The following is a 22498-nucleotide window of genomic DNA, read 5'->3' on the forward strand; positions in this document are numbered from 1 at the left end:
TAAGGAGGGGTGTGGGGAAGGAAACACTAGTGCGTGAATATGACTTACTATAGCTTCATTTACAATATTGGCCCTGAGCCATAGTAAACAAATGCAATCTGCAAAGAAAAGACGCCCGATGACTTTGTATACTGAGAGGCCTGTCATTGTTTGTGCTGTAAGACGCTATTTTGTAGATCTGTAAAAATACCTCCTGGATTAGAATTTTTCATACAATGTTCCATCATGAAAACAAGCTGCTTTCCCTGGTGTGTGTGTGTGTGTGTGTTTGGTATACATTAAAAGAGTAAAAACCAAACCACATTTCCTGGTTTTCTAACATTGTCAGTATCTCCCTGTGTTTCAGTTGAATATAATATTCTTGGTTACGTAGTGGTGTGTAGCTTTTCCAGGCATGCTGTTTTTCAGTGGTGGGAAAAGTACCATCAGAAGAGAAGTGATTTAACCTATACAATTGAATAGTAAATTTTATACATGCATTGGGAGACTGTTGAATGAAAGGCTGTAGATGTAGAGGCATAAACAAACTAGGTAAATGCAACCTAGATGGAGCTACTACAAGGTGGGTGCATAACTGGTTGGAAAACCATTCCCAGAGAGTGTTATCAGTGGTTCACATTCATGCTGGAAGGTCATAATGAGTAAGGTCCCGCAGAGATCAGTTCTGGGTCCGGTTCTATTCAATATCTCCATCAGTGATTTAGATAATGGCATAGAAAATACACTGTGACAAAATTCCTCCTATACCTTGGTGAGTCCTGCGCTTATTGGCGGATTTGCTCGCCTCAGAGATCTTCCCCTCTGGTGGAACCCACAGTCCGGGTCAACTCCTCCTGTGTCTGATCAGGAGTTGGGAGGTTTGGGGGGAACCCGGGCCCGCCCTCTACTCCGGGTTCCAGCCCAGGGCCCTGTGGATTGCAGCTGTCTATAGTGCCTCCTGTAACAGCTGCATGACAGCTACAACTCCCTGGGCTACTTCCCCCCTGGCCTCCTCCAAACACCTTCTTTATCCTCACCACAGGACCTTCCTCCTGGGGTCTGATAACGCGTGTACTTCTCAGTCCTCCAGCAGCACACACTCTCAGGTCCTTGCGCCTCTTGCTCTCAGCTCCTCACACACGTACCACAAACTGAAGTGAGCTCCTTTTTAAACCCAGGTGCCCTGATTAGCCTGCCTTGATTGACTCTAGCAGCTTCTTGATTGGCTGCAGGTGTTCTAATCAGCCTGTCTGCCTTAATTGTTTCCAGAAAGTTCCTGATTGTTCTGGAACTGCCCCTGTTACCATACCCAGGGAAAGGGGACCTACTTAACCTGAGGCTAATATATCTGCCTTCTATCACTCTCCTGTAGCCATCTGGCCTGACCCTGTCACAACACATAAAGTTTGCAGATGATACCAAGCTGGAAAGGATTGCAAGTGCTTTGGAGGATAGGATTAAAATTCAAAATGATCTGGACAAACTGGAGAAATGGTCTGAAGTAAATAGGATGAAATTCAATAAAGACAAATGCAAAGTACTCCACTTTGGAAGGAACAATCAGTTGCACACATACAAAATGGGAAATGACTGCCTAGGAAGGAGTACTGCGGAAAGGGATCTGGGGGTTATAGTGGACTAAATATGAGTCAACAGTATAACACTATTGCAAAAAAAGTGAACATCATTCTGGGATGTATTAGGAGGAGTGTTGTAAGCAAGACACGAGAAGTAATTCTTCTGCTCTACTCCACGCTGATTGGGCCTCAGCTGGAGTATTGTGTCCAGTTCTGGGTGCTACATTTCAGAAAAGATGTGGCCAAATTGGAGAAGTCCAGAGAAGAGCGACAAAAATGATTAAAGGTCTAGAAAACATGACCTATGAGGGAAGATTGAAAAAATTGGGGTTGTTTAGTCTGGAAAAGAGAAAACTGTGAGGGGACATAACAGTTTTCAAGTACATAAAAGGTTGTTACAAGGAGGAGGGAGAAAAATTGTTCTCCGTAACTTCTGCGAATAGGACAAGAAGCAATGGGCTTAAATTGCAGCAAGGGAGGTTAAGGTTGGACATTAGGAAAAACTTCCTAACTGTCAGGGTGGTTAAGCAGTGGAATAAATTGCCTAGGGAGGTTGTGGAACCTCCATCATTGGAGATTTTTAAGAGCAGGTTAGACAAACACCTGTCAGGAATGGTCTAGATAATACTTGTCCTGCCATGAGTGCAGGGGACTGGATTAGATGACCTCTCGAGGTCCCTTCCAGGCCCATGATTCTATGAATACTATTATTTTTATACTGATAAACTTTTTTAGGCCAGTAACACAGAAAGCTGATTTTCAGTCTCCTTTTCTGCCTGTGCAAATACCTGTATGTATTTTTCAAGCACTGATACCTGCATATACATTTATACAGAGTTGCATGGGACTGAATGACACAGTTTCTGTTTGTTTATGGCGGTTGTGTAGCTCAGTTCTGTATGATTTTTTGAAAATATTGGTGATGTTGTTCAGACAGGTACTTTTGTCCAGTTAAAACATCAAAAGGATTTTTTAAAATCTTCTTGGGATTTCCTCCAGTTAAAAATATATATTACTTATGTAATAAATAGTACAACTGTTAGTTCCATTATTTGGAACACACAGTAATGTAGGAGCAAAATGTTAGCTACATAAACGATGGAGAGGTCAACTGGATTAGGAGCCACATTGAATAATAGTGAATAGAGACAGTTTGCTTACTCGTGTAATCATTTGCCCTCCATTTGAGGTGAGGACATCAGGCTTTAGAGGTGTCAGCATTGGCAATAAAACCATAATTCTCCATGGAAACATGGCACATTTTTGTTTGTAGCTGTATTTTCATGGTGCCAGATTTAAGAAACATCCAAAGAGTATTCATAAGAAACATCCAAAGAGTATTAATAAGAAATATCTTATATGTTGGTAGATGCTACAACTTAAACCCTTGTTGCAGAATGCATAGTGTCCCTTCTACACTTTTATTATTGGTTAAAGAAACTGTAATTCATGTAACTTCAGTTTCCATAGCTCAATAAAAAGCAGTGGAAAGTATACCGAAGATAAAATAGGTCATATTTTGTTCTAATTGAGACCTATGTAAATATTATTGGAGTTACTCCGGATTTATACCAATGTAACTGAGCAGAATCTGGCCTGTTTATATATAGATTAATACAAAAACCTTTTCTCACATTCATTTCCTGTCTCAGACTAATGTCCGCAGTGGTTTGAAACTGAGGAAAAACTTCTTTAAAAAACAAAACTTACATTTTGGATTGCACATTTCTGTTCGAATATTCTTTTGCACACTTGACCATTAGCATATTAAGTTATTTCATTCTAAATAATTGACAATAACTCCTTTGATGGAGTTCAGTAACTTTTGTTTTTTGGGTTTTTTTTTTTAAGGACTATAACTGTGTGAAAAGGATTGTACACACGAGCCACTGTAGTTTATTGTATTTCAGAGGGAATCAAACTAGGCTCTGTATTCAGCTGAGAGGATTTTATTTATATTTTATGCATAATTTTAAAAATATTTTGCATATGTAAGACACCGGTAATCAGAGCATCTCAGGGCATTTACAAAGATGAGTGAGTACCATTATCCTTATTTTTACAGATGAAGAAATTGAGGCGGGGGAGACTATTGTGAGTTGCAAAGAAAGATAGAAAAAACCCAGCTTCTTTGCTCAAACCACTAGATTTTACTGCCTCCATGTGGTCTTAAAAGGATTAGTAGTTAATGTTGTAAATTTCACAAAATTAATTCAAATTACACTGGCTACTTCTGCTGTGTTTTGGAATATGTAATCACATAGAAACCACAATAAAGATTCTTGTCCTTTCAAAAGAATAAGGTCTGTTAGGTAAGTGCGCTTGGCAATATTGTCAATAATCCAAGTGTCCACAAAGATTACATGTGTAAGTCAGTGGTAAGAGCCACATAATCATTCCCCTTGCTCAAATAGAGAAGCTGGATAACTCTAGAACTGGCAATGTTAGTACTAGCAGCTTCAAAGAGACAGGATGAGGTTATGGCTCCGTGCTCATTTCTGCATCGGTTGGTGGATTGAAACCCCAAGGAAGCACTGTAGCCAAATCATCACACAGTCTTCTACAGCAACCCCTAGTAGCAAGAATAGCCCCCTTGGGACCTTAGGCAGCTGTGCAGAATTGAGAGAAAACCTGAAGTTGCTCCAGGTTCTGCCAGGGCTGAACAAGTCCCAGGATCAGAAGAATCAAAGGTGGCATAAAGCCATCTTGCCCCCTCACCCTCCAGGACCAATCCTGGGGGTAGCTTAGTTAGACCCAAGAATGAGGGCCATTGGATGTAGTCTGACATGAAGGACTTCGTGTATTTCTCCTGCTAACACAATTATAGAGCTCTGAATTAGGTTCAAGAAGTAAGCCCTTTCAATGAGTTGGAATGTAAGATTTCCCATTTAAGTTCCATGCATGTTGCTATTCCTCCCTAATGAAGAGACCCACTAGAACACAATTAATTTATGGGCACAGAGCCATAACATACAAAGATACAATCAGGAAATGAAAGTGATGCTTGACCTAGTGCAATAAAAAGATGACTTTGATGGGAAAGTAAAACACTCCATTACAATGGAAAATTCTTGTGATGCAGCAGTAACATGGGCTTGTGTGTAAGTATGACTTCACCATTGCTACATGGAGTACACTTTCCAAAACATCACTCACATGATGTGTTCTCTATTCATAGTTTGTCCTCCCTTGTCCTTCTACCCACCTCTCTCCAATTGTTTTCTTCTCCTTGTCATGTCTCATGGTTCTTTGGGCTTTTGGGATAAACACACAGGGCCACAGTCTGCTCTGCGGTACACCAGTGTAGATCTGGAGTTAATTCATTGAAGTCATTATACCTTTAAGGTCTCGTGCTTTCTTATTTACCCACTTTCTAAGACACAGCAGAGCTGTATTTCTGTAGTCCTGCCTGTCTCTCTGGTGCTCCCCAGTCTGTGGCAGTCTTTCTGAAAGTGATCTGTCTCTCTTAAGGTATTAACAACCTTTCCAGTTTTGATGTCATCAGGAGACTGGCAGTTCCCACTTAGGGGAAGCCAAAGACTGGAATAGGAGGGTAGCTGTAGGTCTTTGGCAAAGCTGTGGAGGGTCACAGCACCTGCTCAATCCATCCATGGCTGAAGATAATGATTTTGTCCCTCACTTTTTTGTGAACTCATAAACATGTAAGGTCCAGTGTGGCCACTCATGCTTTTGTGGAGGTATCCTGTTCCCCAGGAGTGCTCCCCATTGATTTCAGCGAGTGTAGGTGGCAAAATCAGGTCCATAAAACTGAGTAGATTTGGATAAATAATATGAGGAGTTTTGCTTTAAGTTTCTTGTGAACCTGTTGAATCTTTTCTCTTAAGGCTACATTGGGACTTTACCTGGAAGCCTGGGTAGGGGACAGCACATCACTGCATCTTTCCTGGGGCAGCCCTGGCCAAGGAAGGCATCAGAATTCCTTTCCTGGTTTCCCCCTGGCTCCAAGGTGGAAGAAACGTACTGCTGCCCCATACCAGTAACAGATTGCTTCCTCCATCCTGCTTACTCAGCTGTTCTCCACCCATTCCCCTCACCTAGAATCATAGAATATCAGGGTTGGAAAGGACCTCAGGAGGTCATCTAGTCCATCCCCCAGCTCAAAGCAGGACCAATCCCCAGACAGATTTTACCCCAGTTCCCTAAATAGCCCCCTCAAGGATTGAGCTCACAACCCTGGGTTTAGGAGGCCAATGCTAAAATCACCTGCATGAGGATAGCCCTGTATACCTTCCTGTGCACAGACTGGTGATACAAAGGTCTCACGGGAGCATAAAATTGTGCTGGATCCTCCTTTATTTCCCTGCACAGCTGTGTAGGACAAGTCTCAAGCTGCCATTACTAAGTAACTGCTGCTAAAGCTATACCATATGGCTGTAGATACCTGCTTTTTTCATAAAAGACTAATATTGAAAAAAAGTAAATATATAAAAACTTTAATGTTTCTCTCTCTCTCGCATATATATTTTAGGCATATTGTTTTTAAGATTTTGAAAAGGCCGTGCCAAACACAGTGGCCAAGTGTTGATTCCTGGCAAAAGTAACTAGTTTCAGTAGAAGATTCAGCCTTCCTGAGTTATGAATGTACCTTTGCTCATGAGGGTAGTTTAGAGATCTCACGATCTTCCCACTTCCCCCATTTGCAAAAGCTATTCAACGCTTAGGGCCACATTCTGCTTACCTTACTCAAGTCAATAACCCCGTTGCCTTCATTGGGACTATGTACGAGTAAGGGCTGCAGAACTGGGCCGTTGTCCATAATGAATAAAAAAAATATAACTGTGCTACAGAACATACTGTTCTAGCCCCACTCTCTCTCCCCCTTTTTCCCCTCCCCCTGCCGGAGGCAGCAACGTCTCTTGACGTACTCGATGGCTGTAACAAGATCTCCCTACCACTCACTGCTCTGGACTTTTGTTTTTCTTGGCACAGCACTGACTGAGACACTTTAACACAGAAAGCAAGTTTGAGCACTTTTGGCTTATTTTTGTGCCCTGTCTCCCTCTTTCCCCTTCTCGAAACAGTTTGTGAATAAAATGGTGATATTATCTCTCGGATACATTTCCAGTATTGAAATAGGAATTCTGAAGGCCTCTTCTGAGTGTACAAAAGTGACAAATGTTTGTGCTAAGCATAGTGGGGAAAGACCATTCGCAATTCTAACATTAGAAAACCACGGTGCAGACTCCATTTTTGGTAGCATATGAATCCCTGTAGATCACTTAGTGCATATTTTAATGACATTTACAAATATCCAGATACAGTTGATATTGGAGAGGTGCGGAAGTATTTTAAAATAGGTTGATTTGAAAATGCTGGTTTTGTGTTTGATTTCCAGCGAAAGATTCGTTCACCGTTTACTTATGAATGTGCTGAAAACAGTTTTTGGGAAATCAGTTAAAACAATGTTACGCAAATGGAGGTTGCATAATTCATGCTAATATCAAACGCTAAGAAAATGTGGTGACAGAAAATTGTTGTAAGCACAAAGCAAGTGAAATGTTTCATGCTTGTTTCTCTGTGTGGGGTGAATATTTCTGGAAAGTTCGAAGGAAGTCCATTCCATCGTTGTGCTCTGCAAACACGGTTGTTTTCTACCCACTAAAATTCTAATTGTAGACACTTTTTAGCACTCAGAGCTCAGATAACAAACACTGTTCAGCTTTTGAACATTCAAACCTGATAGATGTGTGAAAGGCACGCGTTGCCACCTTTGGAGAAATAAAGAAGTTATAAATGAACATATAGATTGTACAGAGAATATGCCACACATTATCATCCTGATTGAGTAAAGGTAATTTTTTTCTAAGGACCTAAGCGGCTTAGGGACTTAAGTCCCATTTTCAAAAGTGACTTAGGCACTTGGAAGCCAAAGTTTCATTGGCTTTCAATAAGACAGACTCTTAAGTCACTTTAGGTGTTTTTGAAAATGTTACCCTATGTCTATTCTAAAGATGGCAAGCTCAAATATCTCTGGAAATCCACATAAATCAGTGGTAGCCCCTGAAGACTCCAGATGCCATTTTCCCCAAGCCCTAACAAGCCACCCATCTCCCACACTTTCCAGATCACTGCAGGGTCTTTCAGAAGCCCATGGGAGAAGGCCAGAATGACTGCTAGATTTTGCTGGATCACCACCCCTTAAACTCCTGTTCCCTGGACCAGGCAGAACAGCACCCACTCTCCCTCCTCTTGGAGCTGGCAAAATACCAGGTTTGGTCAGGACCTGCTATGGGCATCACGCTAGCCGCTCCTTACTAGCGGGGCTGGGAAGGAATTTTTCCTTCACCACCAGATTGGCCAAGGTGGAGTTGGAGTCAGGGTTTGCCTTCCCCATGGTGGGTTCAGGGAGGACTTTGTTATGGCAAGTAGGGGAGGGAGTTAGGTATGATGTTGCAACTCAGGGTACGTCTTCACTACCTGCCGTATCGGCGGGTAGCAATCGCTTTCTCGGGGATCAATATATCGTGTCTCATCTAGACGCGATATATCGATCCCCGAATGAGCTCCTGTCGACTCTGGAACTCCACCAACCCGAACGGCGGTAGCGGAGTCGACATGGGGAGCCGCGGACGTCGATCACGCACCGTGAGGATGTTAGGTAATTCGATCTAAGATACTTCGACTTCAGATACGTTATTCATGTAGCTGAAGTTGCGTATCTTAGATCGATTTCCCCCCGTAGTGTAGACCAGCCCTCAGTATGTAAGTGCGGGGGGGGATGTCCAGTGCTGGTACTCTGTAGGGAAGGGATACAGTGACCAGATAAATAGCTTGGTAAAGGACTTTAAAGGGAAGTGTGTGTTAGAGGAACAGAATGGCAGAGGGAGGGTTCGGGGCTCCTATAACTGGATCGGTAAAGAGACACCCCTCCTTTCTTATAGCCCACTTTAACCCTTGTTCGAGGGCAGGGGATGGTGAGGTCCCTTGAGGGACCTGGGTGGGGAAAGGGGGGGCTGGCAGAAGCCCCTGGGTAGCTACTGAAATGATCCTGGAGTTACCTGCACTGTACACTTTATCTGATGGGTAGTCTCGGATATCTAATAATAAAGTTGCTGATTAAACCATATCAAGTGTCTCCTGTTCTTCTTCCGGTATAGCTGGACAACAGCCGCACCTCACATTGCATGTGTTCTGGGAATGCACTGACCAAGCCAGAGCACACAGGGCCAGATCCTCACACTCCTTTGCCATGGCTTCATTGACTTCAATAGGACTGTGCTGGCTTATGCCAGCTAAGGATCTGGCTCATGGAATATAAAATTCGCAGCACCTGCGACTTTTCAGAAAATCTGTCAACCCTGGGGGGACATGCTGCCTTCTTAAAAGGAGTCCACATGCACACAAGTCTACAGCTCTTCAGCATAGCACCGCTGATTGCAGTGATTACATGTATTTACACCAGCTGGGACTATATAATATGTGCATTAAAATATGTGACCTAACGTCTGCATGATGAAGTTAACACACTGACACTTTTTTTGGCCTGTTTATGATAAAAAGGAAATTAAATGCAAAATGTATTGCAGCACATTAATGCAACATTCTGATTGAAGTCTGAAATGCACAATTCAGGAAATTCAAATTTGTGCTTCCTACGGGAACCATAACTTAGTCACATTATGTATGTGTATATATATATTGAATCATGTGTATACAATCATGCGGAATACTATATATATATATTTAAGGGGTCAAATTACTGTTGCTATGGGAACCATCACTTTAAGCATATAAATGTCTTTTAGAAAACATAGAGGAAATTCTTAAGAGGTTAACAGCATGTCAGAGGGGAAAAAACATGTTTTTAAAGTTCTCACATCTGTGTAATCATCAAATGTTGCAGTTATTGCCAGGCCTGTCAGTTCTTTACCAGGCTCTTGAATTTTATCTTACCTATCTCCGTGGGGCAAATTAAAGTCATCTGAGAAATCAAAAGGATTTCAACAAGACGCTACTAAATTTCATAGCAGAAAAAAAGTTGATGTAGTGCTGCAGTTTCATAGGTGCATACAGATAAATCTTACACCCCTGGGACTTTCTAAACCGGTGTCTGCTTTAAAGAGGACTCAAGGAAATGCTAATCAGGTGCTGTTATCCACAAGAAACAAAAAACAAATGAAAGGAGTACAATATAGTATGATGTAACCGTATAACTAGTTTTGCATCCTCCATACTAAAATGTCACCAAAGGATTGAGTACATGGGTGCAGTGTATCTGTTGTGTTCCAAATAAACTCATCTGTCATGATTCAGAAGCATAACACTGTTTCTCAGCATGATGCCTGATTTCAAAAGGTAATGGGATGCCGCTGAGCACTAATAGCATAACTACAAAAGATCAGACAACCACAGTGTAGATGAAGTGTGCCCAGTGCGTGCTTGTACAGTACAAGGGAATTTAAAGCCTGTTTCCCATTCTCAGTCAATTAAGAGCTGTCTCTGTGGTCACTGTGAAACAGCTGTAGAGACTCCAGAAAGTCTATGCTGGAAAACTGAAGTGAGAAATTTAAGTAAAAAAGCATATTCTCCAAAGGTATCATAATAGATTTCCACTCTTGCATGCCTGTGTGTGTGTGTGTCTATTTCTGGGTCAGAACACCCAGAGCTTAAAGTTCTTACCCATTAAACTGTCCCATGATGGAACACCTAATCTATTATATGGTAAACACGAGAAAGCAATTTTTCACTAATAGTGTGCTGTGACGCTTCTGTATTTTTGTGTCTGCTTTTGCAAGCATGTAGTTTTTAAGTGAGGTGAAACTTGCGGTACACAAGATAAATCAGACTCCTGAAAGGGGTATAGTAGTCTGGAAAGGTTGAGAACCGCTGATCTAGCCAGTACTGGTAGGGACCAAATGTAGTTACCATCTGATAGTTAATCAGTGGCCTCCGTGAAATTAGTTACTATAGATATGTTAGACTTGTTCCCAAAGGACGGGTGTCTAACACACACACGCACACACACACACACACTCAAAACAGTGGGCAGTGATTGGCCTCTTTGATGGAAATCTCAGCAGAGGCAAAGGATTGACTGGGCATAGAGACTGAATTAACCCTAGAGGTATTCCCTCTATGTAGGAACTGAGACATGGTGGTGAGCAAAGTAAGGGACATTTGTACTGCAGCATTGGTAATGGTTTTGTAGATTGAAATTCTCTATCACTGAGGCTTTGAACCTGATACCTTTCATCAGAACATGACTGTGCATGAAGGGGGAGAAATGAATGAAAAATGAACAGCTGTGGCTGGATCCCAGTAAGGCTGATGCAGACAGAAACTGTCAAAATGTTTACAAATGTTGCAAGTTGGTTAAGGAATTCCTGGCTTTTAAAAACAAATTCTAAATGCCCAGAAATTGGGGGCAGTGGGGGAACTTTGCAAAAAGCCCTCTGGGCCATTTGCACCATTTGGAGTGTCGATAAATGTAGACACATTTGTTTTTTATTAATAAGAAAATAATTTTAATGTTTTGTGCCTCTGCTTAATGTAATAAAACTGTTTCATATCAATGGTATGCTTGCTTAGTGGATGGTAGTTATTAAGGAAGTCAGTGTATGCCAATGGATGATAGTTATTAAAAATCAGCATATGCCAGACTGTCAGAATGGCTTACTGGGGAACGATGTGGCATAACTATTTGTGTTTATTGAACAGAAGGAACTTAAGGCAAAAGTCAGAGTAACATCAAATGTGTTTCTTCTGTAAAGTTAGTCATCAGTTGCTGGAAACCATTTTTTAACTGTTTAGTAAATATGCAACTCCATGTATTGACTCTTGAGGTTGCTTATTGCTATGCTTATTCTAGAAGCTTACAAATATGTACTAGAAGGAGTAGTTTAAACTGAATGTTTGAGATAAAAAAAACACATTGGACTTCACATCCCACTATTTGTGCTGTGACCATGTTTTGTTATTTTGCATGGGAATGTGCTGCTGCTCTAAAATTCTCAACAGCCAGTCTCACTGAAAGAGTCAGGGGATGCCTACAGGATCCTTTATAGTCAATAAAGAGGGAACCCACTTCAGTACTCGAAAGAGAGAATTGCTGGTGACCAAATACCATTGTACCACATCTTTTATGGATCTGATCACTGAAGCGGAGTGTAGCTAAGAAGACACAGCTGTGAAACAGCACTTTACCTGCCTTGGCTACTATGACAGAGACATGGGAGGATTCAAGCAAAAGGAAAAGAGGGCACATGGGGATACACTGTGCTGCACAGAAAACTGGAGAAGTGCCATACGCTGTCCTCCTGCCAATTTAGAGAACAATTGTGGGGAAGATACTCACTCAAGCCACATAAGATGAGAAGAGATGAGTGGAGTTTTTGAGAAGTAAGAAACATAGAGTCATAAGACTGGAAGGGACCTTGAGAGGTCATCTAGTCCAGTCTCCTGCACTCATGGCAGAACTAAGTATTATCTAGAGCATCCCTGACAGCTGTTTGTCTAACCTCTTAAAAATCTCCAATGATGGAGGAGGGTTTAAGAGAGGGGAAAGGGGAGACATAAGTCTGATCTCCTGGGCTTTATTTATAAAAGTTTGTAACAAGACACAAAGAGCATTAACATTTTGAATCCATGACAAAATATATGTCATCTTCAGTAATATTACATGTTTACATTTCTTGCCTTCAAACAACTGCCCAATCTCACCAAGTTCATCATCAGAAGCAAGCTCCTCACAGACCAGAACACACCAACTCAAAGCGACACCAGACCCTGCCAGAACAACAGATCCCAAATCTGCAGACATATCTCCATTGCTATGATGATCAAAAAACCCCACAACACATCTTTCAAAATCCATGTCTATCACAATAATGTGATATATCTCATCCACTGCACTAAATGCCCCGATAACAGTTATGTAGGTGAAACCAGAGAATCATGTGCTGTCAAATGAACTCACACAGAAAAATGATAAAAGATAAAAACACCATATCACCTGTGGGTGAAAAATTTTCACAAAACAATCACTCCATATCTGACTTCTCAAACCGCACCCTCAAAGGAAACCTGCACAACACCCGCAAAGGACAAGACTGGGATCTTAAATTCATAGCATTGCTAGCCACTAAAAATCATGGTCTTCATAAAGACAATGGATATATGGCTTAATACAACAATCTGTAATCCACTCTCCCTCCTTTGTTGTCCTATGACTGCCGAGGTGTGAACTGGCCACTTCGCCTTGAATAGTATCTTGCAATATATGTTAGCTCTTTGTGCAGAACAATCTGTTTCATCTTATATTTATCTGTGACACTTTGAGTAACTTTCCCAGACCTGAAGAAGAGCTCTGTGTAGCTCAAAAGCTTCTCTCTCTCTCTCCAACAGAAGTTGGTCCAATAAAAGACATTACCTCACCCACCTTGTTGCACCTTTAGCAGGCAGAATTTAGTTTCTAAATTATGTATAAATAGATGGCTCAGATTCACTGTTTTAATCTCCAGGAAGGTCTCACAAGAACTCACATTACGACATTGAATTTTTTATGATAGGATCTTTGGTATCTACCTTCTGGCCTCTTCCTTAATGTTATCTCTGGAAAGTCTTTTATCATGATGGCCTAATCTCCAGCTCAGGAGGGCTGTCTATATGTAGCTTCATGTATCACTCATAGAGAGTCATTGGAGAGCCACTTGAGGGTATCCTTTCTCTCAAGGCTGTCAAAGAGACAATAGTGGAAGCTAACATGGCACATCATGGGAAAGAGGAGCACTTCAGGGACAGATTTAGAAGGGTATTTAGATAGGTGCCTAATGGGACTTTCAAAAGCACCTATGTGAATTAGATGCACAGCCGTCCCTTGGGTAAAATAAAATAGGGCGAATTAGGGTGACCGCCCCGGGCCCCGCGCTTTGGGGGCCCTGCGCTTCAATAAAATCGGAACTATCCCAATATTTAGCCCTTTGTCCCGTGTCCCAACCAATGTACTATCGGGACACCATTTGTCCTGATATTCAAGTGAGGAGGCAGGCAGGGAGGTGAGGCAGGAGGCAGGCGGGCGAGCAGTTTGAAGAGGCGAGCAGGAGGGGGTGAGGAGGCAGGTGGGTGGGCAGACAGTGAGGAGGAGAGCAGCAGTCGGGCAGATGGGGGGTGTGTGCCAGATGGATGTCAGGGAGGCGGGCAGACGGGTGAAGAGGTGAGCGGTGGGCAAACGGGGTGAGGAGGCAAGCGGTGGTCAGGTGGGCGGGCGCACTGGGTGGGCAGCGAGGAGACTAGCGGGGAGGCTGATTTGGCCCAGACCCTGCACCCCTCTAGGGACAGCCCTGGTTAGATGCCTGATTCCCATTTACTTTCATCCTATCTCTGTCTTTAAGTGCCTAAATACCTTAGTAAATCTGGCACATACAGATTTGTTAGCGCCAGCAAGCATAAATTTATGAAGGGGGAAGGTGTGGAATTAGTAGGAGATACAACTAAGGATATGAGAAAATCACTCATCTTTGCTTAGCAAACATCCCAAATTCAACTTGCTGAAAAATGTTTTTGCACCTGTGACAGCTCCTCTCTCCACTGAGGTTAAATGTAACCTCAGAGGCTTCTGGGAGTTGTATTCAACTTCCTTCATAACAGATTGGCCTCCTCCCAAAATAAAGCTTATCTGGAAGAATAGGGAAGAATTCAACAGGTGACCAAAAAAGCCCATTAAAGAAAGTTTTCTGCTGCTGTCTGTCTTTTCAGATTCAAACCTACAAGGCTTTTCAGTCCCAGTACGCCAAATGGTTTCAGTCAAGTACAAACATAAACATCTGTTCTGTTATTAGAACAGGAAAAATCCACCTGTTATATTCTGCAGTGGTTCTGAGTGCATATGTCTAGCATTGTGAACAAGCATCAACTTCAGAGGGCGATAAGCTACTCTTGGGCTGTTTTGTTTCTTTAGTGAGCAGTAAGCAGTTAATGCTCAATGTGGCATGCCAGAACACACCCACACAACTGTCATGGACGTTAGTGGCAGCCACACAGCTAAACACCAGTAACCACTAACATGCAGGATTACATTTTCACACCATTTTTCGGAGATATATGTACTAACCAGGGAAATGTAAACAACTCAGTATGGGGAGAACTCAAAGTATTATCCTCTAAAGTACTGCTCCCGGTGGGGCTTTAAATGAAGGCTAGGGAACACACACGAAGCAGTTCCATAGAATTGTTGCTCATACATATTTTCATTGATACTATTTTTATGTCTTCTACTAAAAACATCTGCTCATAAAGCCAGACTGTGTCAATGTAATAGGAAGCGTAGTACTGTGGGCTGCTTGATTCTAATTATTTAAAAGGACAAAACTAATTACCTAAAGCCTAGCCTACAGGAGCTAGACATTATGAAGTATGGCAAAAAGTTAAATACTTTAAAATGGCAGCCTTAAACTCCAGTCAGAGTAGGTAAACTTAAAAAAATGCACTTGGGTTAATATGCACTACTTTGGCTTAGGCCACTGTGCATTAATTCCTGCCAAAAGTATTTAGAAAAACATAAACTTAATTAAGACAGAAGGATTGATGTGGGTATTGGCCTTGTTTTTATAAATCCTTCATTACTGCTTCATTTAACTTTTCCAGTGAATCTTTTTTCTTTGATGTTAAACTTATAGGATTAAAATCAACTTGTTAAAACTGAAACCTGGGGTTACAGGGAAGATTCATTAAGATTAGAGTTTTATCAAAGTTGCTGCTTTTCTAAAAAAGTAGCACTTTAGAGAGCTTATTACTCTGATAAGGTTTCATTTCTTCTTTCTGCTTTACCTGTTTCCAGTGAGCTGCACTGGATAGCAATTGAAATTCTACAGGGCTGCATAATATTTTCTTCAGACCGAAAGTGATTCATTTTTAAAGAAATTATCATGCTGTATGCCATTTTTCTTCCAATAAATTTGATACCAGAGATTTTACATTCTGTGAATCACCTGGATCCCCAACATTTCCCAAAACTCTCAAACTCTGAGACACTGAAGACTTAGAATCATAGAACCATAGAACTGGAAGGGACCTTGAAAGGTCATCTAGTCCAGTCCCCTGCACTCAAGGCAGGACTAAGTATTATCTAGACCATCCCTGACAGGTGTTTGTTCAACCTGCTCTTAAAAATCTCCAATGATGGAGATTCCACAATCTTCCTATGCAAGTTATTCCAGTGCTTAACTACTCTGACCAGTTAGAAAGTTTTTCCTAAAGTCCAACCTAAACCGCCCTTGCTGCAATTTAAGCCCATTGCATCTTGTCCTATCCGCAGAGGTTAAGAAGAACAATTTTTCTCCCTCCTCCTTGTAACAACCTTTTATGTACTTGAAAACAGTTATATCCCCTCTCTGTCTTCTCTTCTCCAGACTAAACAACCCCAATTTTTTCAATCTTCCCTCATAGGTCACGTTTTCTAGACCTTTAATCATTTTTGTTGCTCTTCTCTGGACTTTCTCCAATTTGTCCTCATCTTTCCTGAAATGTGCCCCCAGAACTGGACACAATACTCCATTTGAGGCTTAATCAGCACAGAGTAGAGAGAGGAAGAATTACTTCTCGTGTCTTGCTTACAATACTCCTGCTAATACATCCCAGAATGATGTTTGCTTTTTTTGCAACAGCGTTACCCTGTTGACTCATATTTAGCTTCTGGTCTACTATAACCCCCAGAGCCCTTTCCGCAGTACTCCTTCCTAGGCAGTCATTTCCCATTTTGTATGTGTGCAACTGATTGTTCCTTTCCAAGTGGAGTTCTTTGCATTTGTCCTCATTGAATTTCATTCTATTTACTTCAGACCATTTCTCCAGTTTGTCCAGATCATTTTGAATTTTAATCCTATCCTCCAAAGCACTTGCAACCCCTCCCAGCTTGGTATCATCTGCAAACATTATACGTGTACTCTCTATGCCATTATCTAAAATCATTGATGAAGATATTGAACAGAACCGGAACCGATCCTTGCAGGACCCTACTCGTTATGCCCTTCCAGCATGAGTGTGAACCACTGATAACTACTCCCTGGGAATGATTTTCAATGACAACTTGCTGGAAGCCCCGGGAGTGTACCAAATGGAAATGAATATAACTTTTAAAATAAATACACACAATCACACCAGATCCTTGCATTTGAATCTTCCTTGCTATCTAAATAGAAATTGCTTGTTCGAGTTAATCAGGAAAAAATGGCTGTTGACCAGATTTCTCATTGTTACGTAATTATGTGGAGGTTTCAGCTGTGTGTACATTTAACAGATGGGCTTGCAGTTTGTGCAGTAACTACAGTATGTATGTTATCCAGAGTCTAATCACATTTGGACTCTTATGTGTGGTTTTGTAATGTGTGTTAAGTTGCAAAGTATTATGTCATTTACCTACATTTTACAGAACCTCACATTTGAAGTGGTGGCACTAGTCTTGAGGTTAGTCACATTAATAACAAACTCTATAACAACATTTACTGCTACACGGAATTTCATAGTAAAACTAAACATAGTAGTGGCTTCGTTATTTAGCTGTGGTCTTATGTATCAATTTTATTTTTATTATCACAGGTGTTATATTGTAAAAATTGGCTATATGATGAACTACAAAACTACACTCTAAACCTGAGTCGAGAGGCCAGGCAACCATGCATAACTGCTGCATTCTAGAATCAACGTACTAGCTTAGTCTTATGCCAACGCCACTCCGTTGCAGGGCCGCCCAGAGGATTCCGGGGGCCCCCGCTTCGGCGGTAATTCGGCGGCAGGGGCCCCCTTCTGTTCCGGGACCCGCCGCCGAAGTGCCCCGAAGACCCACGGCAGGGGCCCCCTGCCGCCGAAGCGGGACCTGCCGCCGAAGTGCAGCCGGGTCTTCGGCGGTAATTCAGCGGCGGGGGGCACTTCGGCGGCAGGTCCCGGGACGGAAGGGGCCCCCCGCCGCCGAATTACCGCCGAAGACCCGGCTGCATTTCGGCAGCGGGTCCCACTTCGGCGGTAATTCGCCGGCGGAGGGTCCTTCCTCCCCGGAGCGGAAGGACCCCCTGCTGGCGAAGACCGGGAGCGGAAGAAGCTCCGGGGGCCCGGGGCCCGCAAGAGTCCCGAAAAACTCTCGTGGGGGCCCCGGCGGGACCCGGGGCCTGGGGCAAATTGCCCCTCTTGCCCCCCCCGGGCAGCCCTGCTCTGTTGTACGGTATAATATATAAGTAGAGCAAATCATGAAAAGGCATAAAGAGGTCAGAACGAGTTTAAACCTTATACCTTTACCTTAATAGCAAACAGCCTCAAAATATACATGTATCCAAGTCCTGTTCAGTGAACTGAAACATACTGGCAAGAGCTGAAGAAATTGCTGTAACAATTTAACACAGTGTAAATAAAATGCTGAAGAATAATGGATACTGCACTGACTTGTATTATAAGTTTTGCACCATGTCACTGGTGTGTTGGAAAAAAGCATAATGGGTCGGGCCTCTCCGCTGGTGTGAATCAGCATATGATTATTTATTTACACCAATTGAATGTCTGGCCCGTTGGCTTAGTCTCAGCCCTTATTTTATTTTCTCTTTTTTATTTTTCTTTTGGAGTGGCTTAAATTAGAATAGATCAATGTTCATATTCCTTACACTTAATTTTTGATCCGTTTATTTAGGCATATTGGCCAGGTAGCTGATTTTCAGTCTGCTACATGATGATAATACTAGCTTTTCTTCTAACACATGATCGTGCATTTACAGTAGTTACTTGTAGCCTGTACATAAAAAGAAGACAACAGGGTCAAAATTCACGCAGCTCGTACATTTCTGGACTGATCAAAGCATTGGGGGCAATTTCCCATAGAGAACAACCCTGAACTGGCAAAGGGGTAGACTTGATCTCCATCCAGAGGTGAAAGTAACTGAAAGGACTTACCGGTACGCCTGAGTCCTGAGTGGGGGCATGACCTCAACTGGAAGAGGCGTTTAAAGGCCCTGGGGCTCCGGCTGTGGCTGGGAGCCCTAGGGCCTTTAAATCACCCTGGAGCTACCAGCTGCAGAGGCGGCTGGGAGCTCAGGGGCGAAATAAAGGGCCCAGGGCTCTAGCCGCCGCGGAGCTCCAGGCCCTTTAAAGCACCACCTGAGCCTGGCTGCTATAGCTGTGGCAGTGATTTAAAAGGCCCTGGGCTCCTGCCACTGTGGGGAGCCCCGGACCTTTTAAATCCCCGCCCAAGCCCAGCTGCTGGGCTCTGATGGGGATTTAAAGGGCCAGAGGCTCTGGCTGCTGTGGGGATCCCCGGGCCCTTTAAAGCGCTGCCCGAGCCTGGCTGCCGGAGCTCCAGCAGTGATGGAGCCTTGGGCCCTTTAAATCACCGGGAAGCTGGTCCAGTCCGGCACAGCGTACCAGCTCTTGCCGGTACACCGGACCGGACCGGCTTACTTTCACCTCTGTCTCCATCCCAAATTATTCTGTTAAAAGAACTAATTGTAGTTTTAAAGTTGAAATTAGCACTGTTTCTCACATGTGTTGTATTAGGGCTGGTCTACACTAGGGGTGGGGATCGATCTAAGATACGCAACTTCAGCTACGTGAATAACATAGCTGAAGTCGAAGTACCTTAGATCGAATTACTTACCGTCCTCTCGGCGCGGGATCGACGTCCGTGGCTCCCCATGTCGACTCCGCTACCGCCGTTCGCGTTGGTTGAGTTCTGGAGTCGACAGGAGCGTGTTCGGGGATCGATATATCACGTCTAGATGAGACACGATATATCGATCCCCGAGAAATCGATTGCTACCCGCCAATCCGGCCGGTAGTGAAGACATACCCTTTGTGTGCTTCTGCCCACCTGCTTAAAAGTCTTCATTACTAGCTATTTATATAATAAGCATTATACAGATCACTTTGTGCTGTTAGTGCGCTCAGTCAAAAAAATACTGATACAATTTGTTTAGAATTCAAAAATGTATTATTTTTATTGTATACAAGTTATATTTACTTTGATCTGCAGATTGCTAAAGGAAAAGGCTGCTAAAAATAGAAAATGAGTTATTTATTTCATCCTCACATATCTATTATGAACAGGACAGACTTTCTCCATAAGGCAGGGGAAAAATTGTTAAAGTAAGAAGAAAAGTTTATCCTCTTTTAGCATTTTAAAAAATAATGGCAAGCACATTGGCAAGAGATTGGCTTATAGCTCTGGAACATTGACAAATAAATGTGAATAAGCACATTGTAAAATTCACAAACTTACTTCAAACCAACAGAAAAAAAAGTTTTCAGAGCATAAATGCCAAATAAATTTCAAATGCCACCAACCCACTGAACCAAGCATTCATTCCAATTCAGAGAAGTGCAACAACATTCAAAATTTGTATTATAATGTCTTAGAAAAGTCAATAGGAAAAACTTCAGTGCTCATCTGCAGAATTGAAATCAAAACATGTTCCATGCCAGGAAAGTGAAGACTGCAGCAGCCGAGGACAAAGATTTCTCCTGCTTAGAACGATGGTTTGTGCTTAGTTTTGAACTACTTCAGCTAATCAGTAAACTAAAAGCAGAAACTACCATTAGAAAAGCACAGTGGACAATTCTATAAGGAAAAAATTCACAGCAAGCATCACCTCAAGATATATTTTCTCCTCACACTCCTTGACAGAACTTTATGGAAGATCTTCAGAGTAAGAGAGAATTTGCAGGAACTAATGGACCATGGACAAGAATGGATGTTTAGAGTTTGTTAAAACAGATAATCACATGGAGGCAGTTTCTAACCACCCATCCTTCCCCATCACAGTCCCTGAGTTGTGTTGTGTACTTTGTATGTAGACATATTGATTCTAATGAAAATACTCACCAAGTAAGATATTATTGTGGCTTGTCTTTAAGAGTGGAAGAATTGTGCCGATCGGAAGGGCAGAAAATGAACTTCCAGGAATGGAAAGTGCTGGGCCAAGACAATATGTTTATTCTGTGGTTACTTTTACCTTTGAGCTTGATTACATTAAACATTTGGATTGACCAGAGGATTGAAATAGGAGAATAATACATGTTTATTCTAGGTATTTTATGAAGGAAGGACACCAATGACATACTTAGCTTTATAGAAAATGTGATTCCCCAAGTTACTTATGGTAAATATAGAAAAATATCCAATTTATATGGAAAAGCAGCTATACAATCTCAAGAAGACAATATAGTACAGAAAATCTTATAGCACATTTTAGAAGATTAGAGGTGTTAAATCCAGCATCCTGGCCAAATTCCTCTTTTAGTCATTCCACTGACCTAGATTCCCTTTGGGGTTTCAACAGGATATGATATAACTTTTACCTCCTGTCCTTAACTTTTATGTAAAGATATTGTATACTGTTAAACGGTTACTTCACTTCAACATAGAGGTGGCTCTTCTTCAGATGGGTCTATGTAGTTTTTAAACTGCGTTGGGATCCATCTGGATGAAAGATACCATGTAAAGACAAGTTCATTAAGATCGTAAATGTCAGATCGTTATCATGCCAGCCTCTAACTTAGCAGATAAAGTATACTAAACGCAGGGGAAAAAAGATTTCCCAGACAATAGAAAGATTAGCAAGTCCACTTTAATGTATCTTAACACAGTTATGAAGAACAGAAAAAAGGAAATGACTAATTAAGGGACAGCACCCGGAGTAGCTTCAGTGTATTTTGCCAGACTCCAAGACCCTGACTGAAGGCTGAAACAATCAGACACCTCGGAAAAAGCCACTTAGAAAAAAGTGAAAAAATAAAAATGGTGAGGGAGAAACAGTAAATGAAGAGAACAATGAAGAGAACTGATATTACCAGTCTTTGTTTGTCAAATATTCATGTACCATCACAGAGACTCCTTATATGTGAACTATGCAAAAATGAGCCCTAAAATTTAAAAGACTGAAGAACTGAAGGACTTTAAAAATATATACTATTTAGCTCTCCCTCTCAACCCAGTCCCTTCAGGAAAAATCATATATGTTACCATTTTTAGTGAGGAAAGGATATTGTAGAGAGTATGAGCACGACAGAAATTATGGGCCAGAAAGAACTGTAGAGGAGGAATGGTGCAGAAGGGAAAAGGTCAGAAGAAGAAAGGTGAAGAGGAGAGAATGACTAAGAAAATGTAGGTGACACACAGAGAGAGGAAAGGAGAGGCAGGGCTTGTGCCCATGTGGACCCATTTCACAGAATTTGCAGCAACCTGCAACTTCATAGTTGAGAAATTAAGCAAAGGTGCCCAGAAACAGTGGGCACCTCAGCACTCTGGCCCCACGTGACAGCCAGTCACAAGGAGGAGTTAAGTGCCCTGATGGAGGAAGCTCCTCTGTGCCGTGAACTGAGGAGTCTTTATTAAAGACACTAATGTAACAGAAATGTCAGGATTCAGTTACTCGGGACCTGGTGACTAGTAAGGCAGCAGAGGAACTAGAAGCAAGTTCCTTTTTTCTAAATATTAGTAAATACAGAAAATAAATACTTTTTTGCAGTCTGTCCTATGAACTCACACAACACACTTTTACTTCTTTCTGAAATCCAGAGTGAAAGCTAGCTTTTGCAAAGCTTCCTGACCACATCCAAGCTGGGAAGTAAAACACACACAGTGCCCATGTGATTCCAGTCACTTGACCAATCACAAACAACCCAGCATGAAAAATGACAAATGAAATTCTGGAAAGAACGATTAAACTTCTGTGCCAAGTATCATTAATTGGGGATAATTTCATGTAGAGCTCCCTTAAAATTGGTAAAACGAGCATCTATATTCAAATCCAAAATTAGCCACATTAGCCTAAGATTTAGTTCATCTATTAAATAGCGAATAATAAAAACTGTATCATTTATATAATCTCTGCTATTTTTATTAATGCTCTGTTTATCTTTCAGTGGATTTATCTCACCAGTAGTGCCACTGTTTGGTGGCACAGGTTTGGCATTAATTTAAATGATCAAGTACGAACCTTTCTAGAACA

At 41.9% G+C, this 22498-nt stretch overlaps 1 protein-coding gene and 1 long non-coding RNA gene across 3 annotated transcripts in view; one reads left to right on the top strand and one right to left on the bottom strand.

Moving 5' to 3' along the window:
- Positions 1-22498, top strand: part of PDZRN3 (PDZ domain containing ring finger 3) — a 204537-nt gene that overhangs the window by 64355 nt on the left and 117684 nt on the right. The gene's annotated exons all lie outside the window — the stretch shown is intronic.
- The window catches only part of LOC120368761, a 193780-nt gene continuing 191747 nt past the window's right edge, over positions 20466-22498 (bottom strand). For both annotated transcript variants that reach the window (XR_005582775.1, XR_005582768.1), the window contains exon 5: positions 20466-20967. This is a non-coding gene — a long non-coding RNA (uncharacterized LOC120368761). The remainder of the gene's footprint in view (positions 20968-22498) is intronic.

The sequence above is a fragment of the Mauremys reevesii genome, linkage group 7 (assembly GCF_016161935.1).
Source record: "Mauremys reevesii isolate NIE-2019 linkage group 7, ASM1616193v1, whole genome shotgun sequence".
Lineage (NCBI taxonomy): Eukaryota > Metazoa > Chordata > Testudines > Geoemydidae > Mauremys > Mauremys reevesii.